At 39.2% G+C, this 14,388-nt stretch overlaps 1 protein-coding gene across 2 annotated transcripts in view; it reads right to left on the bottom strand.

The window, feature by feature from the left end:
• mcph1 (microcephalin 1) overlaps positions 1-14,388 on the bottom strand; it is a 298,002-nt gene that overhangs the window by 209,641 nt on the left and 73,973 nt on the right. The gene's annotated exons all lie outside the window — the stretch shown is intronic.

Genomic DNA, 14,388 nt, shown 5'->3' with positions numbered 1-14,388 from the left:
CCCATTAATGATGAAAAAACAGCAATCTATTTCCAAATCTCGATGTTGTGTCAACTGGACATAATCCGTGTCTACCCTGTTCTTATTGCCACAAGAATCATAGTTTTGATTCATGTTAACTGCAGGGAGTTTAAAACCAAATATCAATGATTTGGTTACATTTTATTTTACAAGGTAGTCATTTCCCGACTGGTGTGAAGGACAAAATTTACTTGGCACTAATCAATTTAATCTGGGGGTTATTCAGCCTAAACACATGCAGGCATAAACAGTTTCACTATGAGAAACTGTGAACAGCATCAATCAACAATCAGTTGCAAATCTTGTACTAGCTGATCTTAGGGAGAGGAGACTATTGATAAAGCAACTGAGGATGTTTGGGCCTGAGACACGATTCTGGGGAATTCCTGCAGCCATACTATTCAGATGATTAGTCTCCATCACTAGTACCATCTTGTGATAACTATGATTCCAGAAAATCAAGACTTTTCCTCACAATCCTTACTTCAAATTTTGCTAGAATTCCTAGTAACATAGTCAGTTACTGCCCAGATATTATGGAAGTCACTCTCACCTCACCTCTGCAGCTTAACTCAATTTGACCATGTTTGGATCAAGATTACATGAAGAACATAGTAGCACAGGTTCACCATGTCTGTACCGGCCACAATGTCATTCTATACTAATCCCATCTGCCTGTACGTGGTCCATGTCCCTCTAGTCCCTGCCTCTTCACACATCTAAACGTTCTGGAGGTAAGTAATCCAGGTAGTTCTGAACCTAAACATGGTTAAAAACTGGTGACTGAGTACTAATGATTCAGAGTAGGCTGAGACAGCAATAATTAACTGAGTAGATTTGCCCTGATTTTGTGGACAGCTGAGAGCTGGACAATTTTCTACATTGTTGGGTAAAGGCCTGTGTTGTAGCTGCATTGGAACAACTTGACACGGGTTGGGGGGGCTGGTGTGGGGGTGGGAGATGCTGCTAGCTGTGCAGTACAAGTCTTCAGTTCAGTCAATGGCAGAGACATGATGGGCCAAAAGTGCTCTTTCCACACTCTAACAACTCTTGACTATTGCTGGAACATAGTCACGGCCCACAGCCTTTGCAGTATCCAGTGCCTTCAACTGTTTTTGGATCTCACACAGAATGAAGGTTGAAATCTGAGACTCTGGGAACCACAGGAGGTGGCTGAGATTCATCATCCATGCAGCATTTCTGGTTAAACATTACTACAAATGCCTGGGTGCCCTCTGCCTTACTCCCAACATACAGTAGTGAACATGGGGATATATGTAGATCCTCCTCATCCTGTTGTTTAATTGTTCAGCACAATTCATGACTGGATGTGGTATTACTGCAGAGTATTGATCTGATCCACTGGCACAGGATTGCTTAGCACCATCTATCGAATGCTGATTCCATTGGTTAGAATACAAGTTGCACTTGGTGAGAGTGCCACCAGGTTGACAACTCATTTCAAAGCATGACTGATGCTGTTCCAACTGGCACGCTCTCCTGCACTCTTGATGGAAAACTTTGCCTTGTGGACTGAGAGAAGTGCATGGCCAGAAGGTTATATTTTGGATTGAATGCAATTCCGCTACTGCTGATGAAACATAGAGCCTCATGGATATTCATGGATCTGTTGTGAATTTTCATTTAATCTTTCCCGTTCTTCAACCTTCCCATATATTTGTCTTCACACACCTCCCCCCTTTCTCAAAACCTATTATATTTTCAAACTTAACAGGCTGTGAATGAAAAGTCATAAACCTGTTAAGTGAACTGTGATTATCCCTCTGCAGATGGTACCTGATCTGTTATTTTCAGTTTTACAGCATCAAACAGCATTTTGCCTTTGAAATTTATGGATAAGTTCAGAGCAGTTTCAGATAAGGAGTAAGTGCATGATTGAATGTGAATGCCCAAACATTCTGACTGAATTGAATCATGTTGTTATTAGCACTGTAAAACTTCAACTTTGTCCATTGTCTCTTCCCCTAACAAGGCCATGCTAGCTCTGTGAGCAAGTCATATTTGTTGAAGTGCTCAACCACTCTATCCCTAAAGCAACTTCCACATAACTGATGCTTAAATTACAAATTGATGCTAAAATGTAGGCAGGAGATGTTATTCTACCACTATTCCCAACTAATGGAGTTCTGTACATTGGCTACACTGTGGGTAACCTTAAAATTATTACTTGATAAATTTGAATATTTGTTGAACAAGTCGCCAACTGAAAAAATAAAAAAGTGGATTTTTTGGGATACTTTAATATCAGTTCATTGACTGAACATTGAACCTGTCACAAATTCCTCAATTTAAAATATTTCCTTCCATTCAGTACATAAATCCACCTGAATAACATTTGAGGCATCAACTTTAATGTATAATATTTTTTCTAGGGCTAAAAGAAAACAAAGCTCAAGAGAAAGTCAGCAGGTTTGGCAGCGTCAGTGGAGAGAGAAATAAAGTTATTGTTTTGGGATTGGTATGACGGTTCTTCAGAACTGGACTCAATATCAACTTGGTTTTTCTCTCCACAGATGCTTCCAGAGATAGCTCAGTTTCTCCAGCACTTTCTATTTTTATTTCAGATTTCGAGCATCCACAGTGTTTTGGTTTTATTCTGAAAGAGAATATGTTGCTTGATAATTCTTGTCATCATCCATTATTCACAATGTTGTTCAAAAAAATGATGAACAAATATTTTAAAAGTGAAAAAATACACCAACAAACTGAAGAGGACATGCAATTTGAATGCAGATCTATCCACTGAAAATTGGGATGACACATTTCTATATAATGATGTAGGAAATGCCAATACCCTTTAGCTTGAAAAATATCTGGCTCTTAATATTTCAAAAAAGACAAAGTTCAGAAGGAAATTAAGAAAACATTGATTAATGTAGTGCATGCAAGAACTGCACGGTATTGATAATACGGAACTTTGAATATCCAAATATAGATGGCAATTGTAATGCTGTAATTGACAAAGGGGGAAAAATTCATGAAATGCCTATCAGAGGACGTGTTTGGTCAGTGAGCCTTCAGCCCAAGGAGAAGGGAAGTAGTGTTGAGTGCAGTTTTGGCATGAACTGGAGAATCTTTCAATGAGTGAACATTTGCAAAACAGTTCTCATACAATCACCAAATTGAGATAAGTGGCATTAGAGTATAATCCTTCATATAGTCAACAATAAAAAATATTTGATGGGAGGAAGATTAACTTGAGTAAGTTGAAAAGAGATCTTGCCAAGGCAAAACCGTGATTGAATGGTGGGAAAACTTCAACGAGACAACAGTTCAGTTACAGAGAAGACAGACTTCTGAGAAAGAGAGGGAAGGCTTTCAAATTCACTTCTCTCTGGATGACTATACATGTAGTTGTTAAAGTGAGAATGTAGTAGTACAGGTGAGGAGGGGTGAATCGACTCCCCTCTTTTAACTTACTTTGTTGTCCTCAACAAAGTTTTATTTTCCTTTGAGCACAATGTGATTTAAAGGTGTAGTGTCACAGTGCCTAGTAGGGAACCAACAGCAAGGTTTTCTTGTGCAAAAGAAAAAACAATCTTTAAAGTTGTTAATGAGGCAAGTAATAAAAATGAGATGTCAACTATACTTGCAAACAGATACAGAAAGTTAAACAGCATTGGGACCTAGTTCAAAAACAAAGGTCAAAGAATATACGGTTTAAAGTCCATAAAGTGTCCTTGGAGGCAGGGTTTTAATCTGAGAGTGCAGTTATCTAAGTGATGCTTTATATCCTAATTAGTAACACAGATTTCAGTTATCCTTTGTAAGTTTATGGCATTCTGATGTTCTTACGAAATGCTTTGTCCCTTGAAGATCTGAGAGGGATATTCATTCAGTTCTTCATGTCACAAGTCCATTTTCTCTGTTGGAATAACTCCCTGGAATTTAGCTTGTCTGCGTAAACCAGTGTCTAATTCCAACTTTCAAAAGTAGACCATGTCTTTCATATTTACTGTATGAAAACTTGACCTTACAGGTGTAAATCAAAATAGATGAAATTTTCTTCATCCTTGATTAGTTTGTGCGTCTCTTGATAAAATGTTAGTTTCTGTTTAGTTCAGTGATGGTTTTGTTTATTTCACGTTGACTTTATGAATGTTGGCTAATTTGTGAGAGTTTCTGATCGCTGCAGCCAAGTCAATGTGCGGAATCCACTGGCCGAGAGCAGAGCAGGGATGGTGGCCAGTGGGCCTGGAGCAGAGACGACCAAAGGTTGAGAACCGGTAGAGCCTGGACACACCACGTAGTACTGCTTATAGAAAGACTGCAATGTCTGTCTTTTTGGTTTTATTTCTTATTTTTCTAACTTATAATTATGGCATGCACATCCATAATGTAGTGTAACATTTTGCCTTTATTTTCTCTACTTTTTGTACCTACGTCCTTTTGTATTTAAGATGGCACCGTGTTGACGATGTTGTACACTTTTCATTGTACTCCTGTTCTTTTGTAACTTGAACACACATGACAGTACACCTAATTCAAATTATACGGGTCTGAATGATGTGAGTTATGGCAAGATTTGTGATGGAAACGAGCAAGAAATCCAGCAAGATCCATCTCACTGTCGGGTGCAAGACATTTCATTTTTTATGCTCCTGATGAGCGACAAAGCAAGTTTTTTGCAGGACTACAAGTTGCCAACTAAGGAGGATTACTGCTTGTTAACTCCATTATTAAGGCCACAACTTGCTTCGTTAATATTCAGCTTCCTATATTATTAAATATAGCAAACAAGATAGATGTCAAGAATTCTTGAGATCAAAGTCAGAATGAGTATTTAGCAACTTCAGTTGCCACTCGCTGCAACTAACCTCCAGGCATCAGTCTATCAGGGCATAATGCTCGAACACTGGCCAAATGCACCTCATGTTCACAGACATTGGATCTGCCATGTGCCAACATTTAAAAACTGAAGTGGCACATCTCTGATCCACATACCAAGTTGCTAACCCTGTCACAATTCAATGCTGCACAAGCAACTATCATTGTAATGCTGCAGCAAGGACACTGCGCTCAGGGACACACCCAAACTGACCAAGTCCCATCTCTGGATTAAAGCAAAAAAAAAACCTGTAAATCAGAAATGAAAAAAAAAACAGAAATTGCTGGGAAAAGCTCAGCAGATTTGCCTGCATCCATGGAGAGAAAGCAGCATTTATGCTTCGGGTCTAATGAAGTTCTAAAGAGGAGTTTTTCCAACAATTTCTGTTTTTGGCTTATTTGCTTATATCATAGCCCTTCCTCACCCTGAGCCTGTTTGAAGGCTTACAGCAACTCTGCCATGCATTGCCTTGCCTCAGAGATACCAGTCACTCAGTACTGTAGTATTGCCTTACAATTTGACACACACACAAAGCCAGGCAGTTTGTCACAGCTGTAGCTGTCCTCAGCCAAATCAAGGAGGATAGCCTTTGTTCAGGAGGTTTGTGCACAGTAAGTAAAGACTTTCCTCCGATACCAGTCGCGGGATTTGGATCTGTAGAGTCAGCCATTTGGGGCTATCAGAGTCAGGATCCTCTCTTTATTGGGGGTGAGGTGGTGAATGTTGGGCAGCCCACCAACCGCCCTGACTGCTTTCTGCTCTACTGGAGGCTGTTTTGCTGAGAGAGAAGCAAGTATGGATACTGATTAAAATAAGTGGCAAAGGCATTACTTTAGATGGAAGTGTCCCAAACGATTGAGTAGGCAGCATAGAGGGTCATGCAGGATGAATGGGAAGTTTTGGGGTGTGAGAGAATGAGTAAGGGAAGATTTTGCAAGTAATAGTGAGAGTGGAAGAACATTAGATTTACAGAGAGGCAAGTGCAATAGCAGAGATAGTGAGAGAGGGACGGTGCCTCACGCTGAGCTGAAAAGGTCACTGACCTTCTTCCAATGTTACTGTGCATTCCACCCACAGTTAGCTCAATTGGCTGGATGGCAATGAAGAGTGGGGCCAACAGCGGAGGTTCAGTCTGACATGTTGAAGTCACCCTGAAGGCCCTGCCTTCTCAATCTTACTCTTCCTCCTGCTCTCTCTCAAAAATCCTATCCAATATGCAAGCTGAGAAAGGCAGAAAACCAGTGCTGAAAGAAAATCACTTCCATCACCAACCTTCATACGAATTCTGCCATAGCCAGTTCAGACTGTGTATTACCGGAGGATATCACAAGCTTATTTGTTAATCATTCATTTTCAGTCACTAAACCCAGCTTAGCTCAGCCTTGGTCTGAATCCATCCCTGATGATCAGGACATGGAACTTCCTTTCATCCCTCTCTAACTGGTGTCTTTAACCAAAAAGGCAGAAAGGAAAAGGCTTTAAAAAGTTTGCTGTTGCTTGACACTTATTAACAGTCATTGTTATCAATTACTTATTTATTCATTTTATCGATTTATTGATTTAGAATTGCTTTATTTTTCTGAACTTCAGGTTTACAGTATGACAACTCTTATCTATTTTAAAGTTGCATTCCCAAGTGTTAAAAAAATGCATCTGGGCCTTGCTGGATATCAGGTCTCCTTCTGGGGCATGCCCTTAATTCTTTTTCTCCCCTTTGTCAGCACACAAATGTCTCTTCTGCCTTCAACCACATGAGAAAGTGGATGATTAAATAAATCAACATTTAATGATTTTCCATCAACTGCAAATAGTTTAAATTCTTTTCCAACTGTCCTTGCAATTGCACTATTGAAACCTATCTTCTACATTAATTTGTGCTGAATTCTCACTGTTCTTACAGTGACATCATTTTGATTGATCTGTTGTAATCTTACTTAATGAGGTCATGTTATCTCCCTATATCCCATTGCAGAAACGAGCCCATTATAAATGTTGCTTTGTGTCAAAACATTAAGATCGATTCAGATAAGAAATAAACTTTACAAATTAAGCATGTGTGATCCAAATACACCTGGTCATGTAAGGTAGAAACAATACACAAACAAGTTCACAAGGTGTCAGTTCCACATGTAGAATATCAAAATTGCATTGTATGTTTTGCCCATTTAAGATTACCAAGCACAAACGTACCTGCTAAGGGAGTTAGGAAAAATACAGAAGGATAAATGCTAACACCACATACAGACACAGGCACAGACACAGAAACCAGGAACAACAGTAAGCTATTCAGCCCTTCAAGCTTGTTTCTCCATTCAATATGATCATGGCTGATCTTTGACTGCAGTGCCATATTCCCACATTTTCTTTATGCCTCTTGATGCCTTCAAGATCTGAAATTTCACCTCTTTCTTAAATATATTCAGTGACTTGGTCTCCACAGCATTCTGTGATAGAGAATTATGCAAGTTCACCACAGTTTGGGTGAAAAAAAATGTTTCCTCATCTCTGTTCTAAACTGTCTCGCCATATCCTGAGACCACGCCCCCAATGCTAGACTCCGTGATATGAGAAAACATTCTCCTTACATCTAAGTCTGTGCAGCCCTTTTAGAATTTTCTCCATTTCAATCAGATTCCCTCTCACTCTTCTAAACTCAGGCCCAGTTGAACCATCATCTCCCTATATGACAGTCCCGCCATCCCCAGTGTCAGCTGAGTGAATCTCTCCTGCATGCCGTCTATGGCAAGTGTATCGTATTGTAAAAGTCTCACCAAGTTTGCATTTAACTGCAGTAGACATTCATATTTTGGAATCCAAATCCAATGAAAGCCAATATTCTATTTGTCTTCATAACAGTTTGCAGCATCTGCCTGTCTACTTTCACTGACTGGTGTAAAGGACACGCAGGTCCATTTGCCCATCCATATTTCCCAATATGTCGCTATTTAAATAATACTTTCTTTCTGGTTTCAGATTGAAGTGCATGGTATACTGCATCTGCCACATGTTTGTCCACCCACTCAATTTGGCTATATTGCCATGAAGCCTCATTGCATCCTCCTCACAACTCTGCCCAGTTGTGTTATCAGCAAACATAGATACATTGCATTTGGTTCCTTCATCCAGATTAGTATCTGTCGTGAACAGTTAAGGTCCAAACACTAATCCTTGAAGTACCCCACCAGTCACAGTGTGAAATTTAGGAAAACAACTCATCTATTCCCACAAGAACAGAAATTTCTGGAGAAACTCAGCTGGTCTGGCAACATCTGTGGACAGAAAGCACAGTTTTCAGTTTAGTATCTGTTCTGAAGAAAGGTCATCAGACTCAAAACGTAAGAACTCTGTTTTTGGTTCAGATTTCCAGCATTTGCAATTTTTTTTTTACTTTCGACTCTGCTAGGCCAATGTTCTTGATCTATGTTAATATATTACCCCCACCTGTTTGCTTTAATTTTCTGTTTTCAGTCCTACAAATGACTAATGACACTGAGACAAGTGCTTGAAAGAAAAACTAATCACAAGTACAAAGAACCGTCCAAGCACGGAGTGCTGCAAACTCTGACACAGTCACCAAACTCCTCCTCTCCCAATCTCTTCCTTCAAGCCACATTCAAAAGTTTTCCCACTTTAATGCACCAGCCCCAGATAATCCTCACATGACTTCTCCATCCTCACAATCTGAAAATGACTCTTTCAGCATTCCTGAGCCCCTCTCATTAGCAATACTGCTTGCCTCCTAACCATCTGTTACATGGAACTTTATTTCCTATTGTCTTCTTGCAGATTCTGGACTTCAAAGAAAGGTATAAGAACATTATTACATAGTTAAATAAACATAAGCATTACCAAGACCAATGTTTTACTTTATCAAAGAAAACATGACGCCAGATGAAACAAAGCACAAACAATTCTCCTAGGACATCAAGTGACAAAGAATCTATTTGAGCTCATGGTTGTAAATCAACATTCCTGAAAGACTGTACATTACGCTAAATAAAAACTGTATTCAGAATCATCAATATTACAGGGGGCTAGCATTATAACTTTGGTATGTGTAAATACTGTAAGAGTCTTTGCAATGTATTTCTATGCTACAGTTCAATAATACTGTCCATCCCACTTGATTGGGCAGTTGTTCAGGCAAGATTGACTCCGACCCTCAGTTCCATTTCACTTCTACAAGCATCACATCAGCAATATCCCATCTTTCCTTATCTAAATCTAAAAGCTGTCTACTCTTTCCCTGCTCTCCCCCCACCACCCCATATCCTTGTATAGATTCTTCTGCACAAAAGGAAACATTGTCTCCGTATCTATTCTGTCAAACACTTTTCATAATTTAAAAACTCTGGTAGGTGCCAGTCAATCTTTTTTTTGACTCTCATTCCCCACAGACTAAGGGATGAGGGATTCAACCTGTCAATCCATTCTCAATACGTATACCTTGGCATTACTGATATCAATGTTGCAAATCCTCCTTGTAGGTTCTTCAGCAACTCATTGTCCTTTCAATAATTGTGACCAGAACTGTAAGAATTATTTCAAGAGTGGCCGAACCAAGGTTCAATATATGTTTGATACAAGCTCTCATTTTTTAATTCTATCCTTTTGGTACAACATTTGTACTTAGGAGATCTTTCTTCCTTTCCCATGTCTGAGACTTTTACCTTCCAACTAATATATGACCATTATTATGACAATTCTGACTAAAACATTCACAATAAAATTAGCACTATTCACTATTTATTTGCCCCTTCTGAAGTTATTAATTTCCTCCTGGACCAAACTTTGCAAGTGAATACATGATGAATGGTAAGACCTTGAGAAGCACAAAAGATCAGAAGGACCTTGGTTTGCATGTCCACCCTAAGGTATCAGGGGAGATGGTTAAAAAGTGGTTAAGGAGACATATGCATACTTGCCTTTTTCAGTAGAGGCATATGTTTTAAGAGCAGAGAGGCAAAGCTGGAACTGTATATAAGATTGATTAGGCCATAAACAGTGTGTAGTTCTGGAATCCACATTATAAGAAGCATGAGACTGCACTGGAGACTTTTAGCTAAAAAGAGAGACTGAACAGGCTGGGCAGTTTTCTTCTGAGGAGAGGAGATTGGGACAGGCATGATTGAGATGTATAAAATAATGACGGGCATAGATTGGGTAAACAGAAAGCAAACCTTTTCCCCTTGATGGCGGTGGGGGATATAGATTTAAAGAAAGAAGCAAAAGGTTTAGGGGAGACATGAGGCAATACTTTTTTCTACCGAGATAGTTGTGGGGAACTCACTGCCTGTAAGTGTAGTAGAGACAGAAACCTTCATAACATTTAAGAAGCATTTAGATGTGTACTTGCGATGCCAAGGCATACAAGGCCCTAAAGCAAGTAGTGGAAAATGGGCTTACCATAATTAGGTGGTTGTTTTTGACCAGCATGAACACAACTGGCCGAAGGGTCTTTTTCCATGCTGTACACCTCCATGACTCTTGCAAATGTTTATTTTATTATGGGAGTTTGCCATGCTGAATGGTATGTTCTATTTCCTAAATTATAATGTTTCAAAATTGCAGTCATGACAGATGTTACAAATGCTAAGTTGTTCTAATGAGGAAATGGAGACCATCACATATTCAGGCAGATGAGAAAAGGGCAGTAGATCATCAAGTTGTATTACTGGTAGGCTATAGAAAGGTGGTGTTGAGGGTAGCACATGAATTACTACTAGGTGGTCATTTGTGAGTAAGGAAAATTCAAGGCAAAATAGAAAATCATTTTTATTGGTCTAGACTACATAAGGATGTGGTTCAATTTTGCCAGACATGTCATAGATGTCAGATAATTGGAAAATCTCAGTCAGAGATAAAACCAGCACCTTAATACCCATTTCTACATTTAAGGAACCTTTTATAAGAGTCTTAATTGATTGTATAGGATCTCTCCCTAAAACAAAAAAATGTGAATCAGTATTGAATGACCATAATGGATATGTCTACCAGATTTTCAGATGCCATTCCATTAAGCAGTATCGTGGCTAAAAGGATTATAGAACAGTTACTCAATTTTCTTTTTAACTAGATACAGACTACTGACAGATCACAATGGATCAAGGGCCAAATTTTACATCAAAATTATTCAAGTGAGTTATGAATAGCTTAGAAATTAACCAATTCAAATCCCTGGGCAGACAGATTAGAACAGTCGCATCAAACTTTGAAGATTATGTTGAGATCTTATAGTCAATATTATCAAGAGGATTGGGAATAAGGAATACCATTTCTACTTTTTTTGCAGTTAGGGATGCACCTGATAAATCAACTAAATTCAGACCATTTGAATTACAACTATACTTCGAGCTCAATGTATTACTTCCCTCTCCGTACCCAGAACTTCAACGGCAAAATAAGGAGAGTTGGTTAAAGTAGGAAACATTGCTTTCAGATATTTGTTTATTTGCAGCAGACAACATTTTAAGTTGGAAATAAAGGTACATATTGAGGCTGCAGTAGACACATATAAGAGATGACACCATTTCAGAACTAGCACAGTGTACACAGACTGATCTCAACATATAATCATACGATCAAAACAAAAATCAGCTTCAATCATTACAGAGAAATTTTGCTTTGAAATGAGTCTGATCCCAGATCACTGATCACAAATAGTGTTGAAGATCATTATGACATCGTCCATATTCAATCTAAAACTCACAATGTGCATTTAAAGGTATCTATTCCCACAGTGACAGTCATGGCTGTGACATGTCAAAGGCATTACGGCAGCTTTTGCAATCGCAGATAACAAAACAAAAAGGACTTTACTTCTACATTCAGGAGCTACGAATTATAAGGTATATTTGAGATCCCGATGCCTGAGCAAAGTGACTGCACCTCAACAACATGCACTCACAATCTTTCTCACACCGCAGAAAACAACAACATATGGGTTATACTGCTCCCATGGAGTATTTTTTTAATCTGACACCCACAGTACATCTGGTTTTAGACAGCCATTTGTCTTTATTTCCTACAGTGCTATTTTGAAGTTCATTTTAAATATCAGCACCTAGTTCCTAACAGCGTTCACTGCTGGCTATATTTAGGGTTTATCAGTTAGTGCCCTGGTTAGATCCCCTCCTCTGTATCACTCTGCGACCAGAGTGAGCAGTAGGACAGGCTTTGCTCTCAGTCCAAGAGGACAGCATGGGCAGGGAACTGGAGCATCTATATTGGACACATGACTACCCACGGTCCTCTGCTCTAGGAAAGGCCTGGTCCCGAAACTGCCAGATTGTGGACACACAACCTGTGCAAAACAATCGCACTGATGCACTAAGCAAACAGAAAACATGACTAGTAAGCAATGTTACATGCAATTGAGATAACGAGCAACCTAATATGACTTTGATGTCAGTAATAGTGAACTTGTCCACTAAGAAATTAAAACAAATAATTGATGACTGGCTGTCTTGTTAATTGTGTTGAAAAATTATTATGTGCAGTGTGGTAGCTCAGTGGTCAGCACTGCTGCCTCACAGTGTATCCTTGGGCGACAGTCTATGTGGTGCATGCATGTTCTCCCTATGCCTGGGTGTCTGCCAGGTGCTATGTTTTCCTCCCACAGTCCAAAGATGTGCACGTTAGGTCAGTAGACCATACTAAATTATCCCTATTGTTCAAGAATGTGTAGGTTAGGTGTGTTAGCCATCAGAAATGCAGGTTTACAGGGATAGGGTGGGGGGGATGGGTATGGGTAGGATGCTCATTGGAGGGTTGGTGTGGACTTGATGGGCCAAATGGCTATGGGGATTCTATTAAAGCAGAATGCTGTCAAATGGGATCCATCTTGATTACTTTTAGAGCCCAGAGCTCCTAGAGTTGCGGCCTTCAACAATAATTAACAAACTCCAAATTGACCTCTTGGAAACACTGATCATCAATCATGTACCAGAAAACAAACTAACAAAGCAACAGGTAAAGTCTCAACAGGTCTACAACTTAAGAATTGTGGCAGTTCTTATCCATACCAGATGGAGTGTCCTACCACTGGAAAATAGCGTAAAGTCTGTCAAAAACTCGGTCACTTTGCCAGTGTTTGTCGCTGCAAAATCAATAACACCAGAACCATGAAATATGTGACCAGTGAAAGTTCTCAGGAAATTAGAAATGCAAGTTTCATTCAAAGACACGAGAATGGATGCTGTATTCTACATATTTTGTGATAATCTGTTGCTTGTCATCAGTTTTTATATTGTAAAAGATCTGCATATCACTGCCATCACATACATAATTCAAACCATACCAACATTCTTTAAATGCCTGCTAACTGATTCAGATTACTAATGTTAGGAGAGCAACATTACTTGCAAAGCATAATCTTCCCACCAAATGGGATCTTTTACACTTTGGATTCTACTTGTACGGACCTAAATAATAACCAACGACAGCCAGTAACCTTGCTGAACAATATCAAACCAACCACTCAAATAAAAATACTCAAACTAAGTGTACAAGTTCCATCCTGAGTAGCAGTTACGCAATACTAACTGTGCAGACTGTCCTTCACAAAACTTGCTGCACAAAAATCAGTCCTGTGGCAGAAAATGGTTTTCATACGTAAGTGCTTTGCTATAGAGTGAACTATTTCAGGGGTAAGCATATTTTACATCACACTGTATCTGACTGGGTGCATTATGAAACTAACAGTAAAGTTCTTACATTGTAAGTGCTATGGATGAAATCGAATGCTCAAGTTACATTTAAAGATTATTGTTCACAATCCTGGAAATAAGCCATTGAAACATGCTGCATCTTCCATTTACTAAGGAAAGTGATGAGTGAATTGAAAAGTGCATTGTACATGTTGCCCACTTATGGGTATTACATACACGCAACAGCAAAAGGTGGCGAGGAGAAATAAAGAAGGATTCATATTTAACAGCAAAATATAAGTCAAGAACTGTAAATGTTGGAGACCTGAAATATAACTAATATGGTAGAAAACTCAGCTGATGTGAAGCATCTGTGGAGAGAGAAACAGAGTTAATAGTTCGAGTTATATGACTATTTTGAACCGGTTTCTGTCTCCACAAACGCTTCCAAACTTGACTAGCTTCTCCAGCACTACTTCTGATCCACATTTAATAACATTTGTAGATGGGTATATCAGTTGGGATGGCAAGGTTCTAGAACATGTTAAGATTAACAAAGAGGAGGTATGAGATGTTTTAACAGGCATACAAATGCATAGCTCCCCAGGATCTGCTGAGATGTATCCCAGGGAGAAGATTGCTGGGCCCTTATGATATATTTGCTACTTCACTAGCCACAGGCTAAGTGCCAGATGACTGAACAATAGCTAATTTGGTTCCTTTGTTCAAGAAAGGCAGCAAGGACAGGCCAGATAATTAGACTAGTTAGTCTGATGCCCATGGCTAGGAAATTATTGGAAAAAATTCTGAAGAACAGGATAATCAGTACTTGGAAAGGGAAGTATTGTTCAGGAATACGTCTGCACAGAT

This window comes from Stegostoma tigrinum, chromosome 4 (genome assembly GCF_030684315.1).
Source record: "Stegostoma tigrinum isolate sSteTig4 chromosome 4, sSteTig4.hap1, whole genome shotgun sequence".
In the NCBI taxonomy this organism is placed as follows: Eukaryota; Metazoa; Chordata; class Chondrichthyes; order Orectolobiformes; family Stegostomatidae; genus Stegostoma; species Stegostoma tigrinum.
The sequence above is the reverse complement of the archived record's forward strand: the minus strand, read 5'-3'. Positions and strand labels throughout refer to the sequence as shown.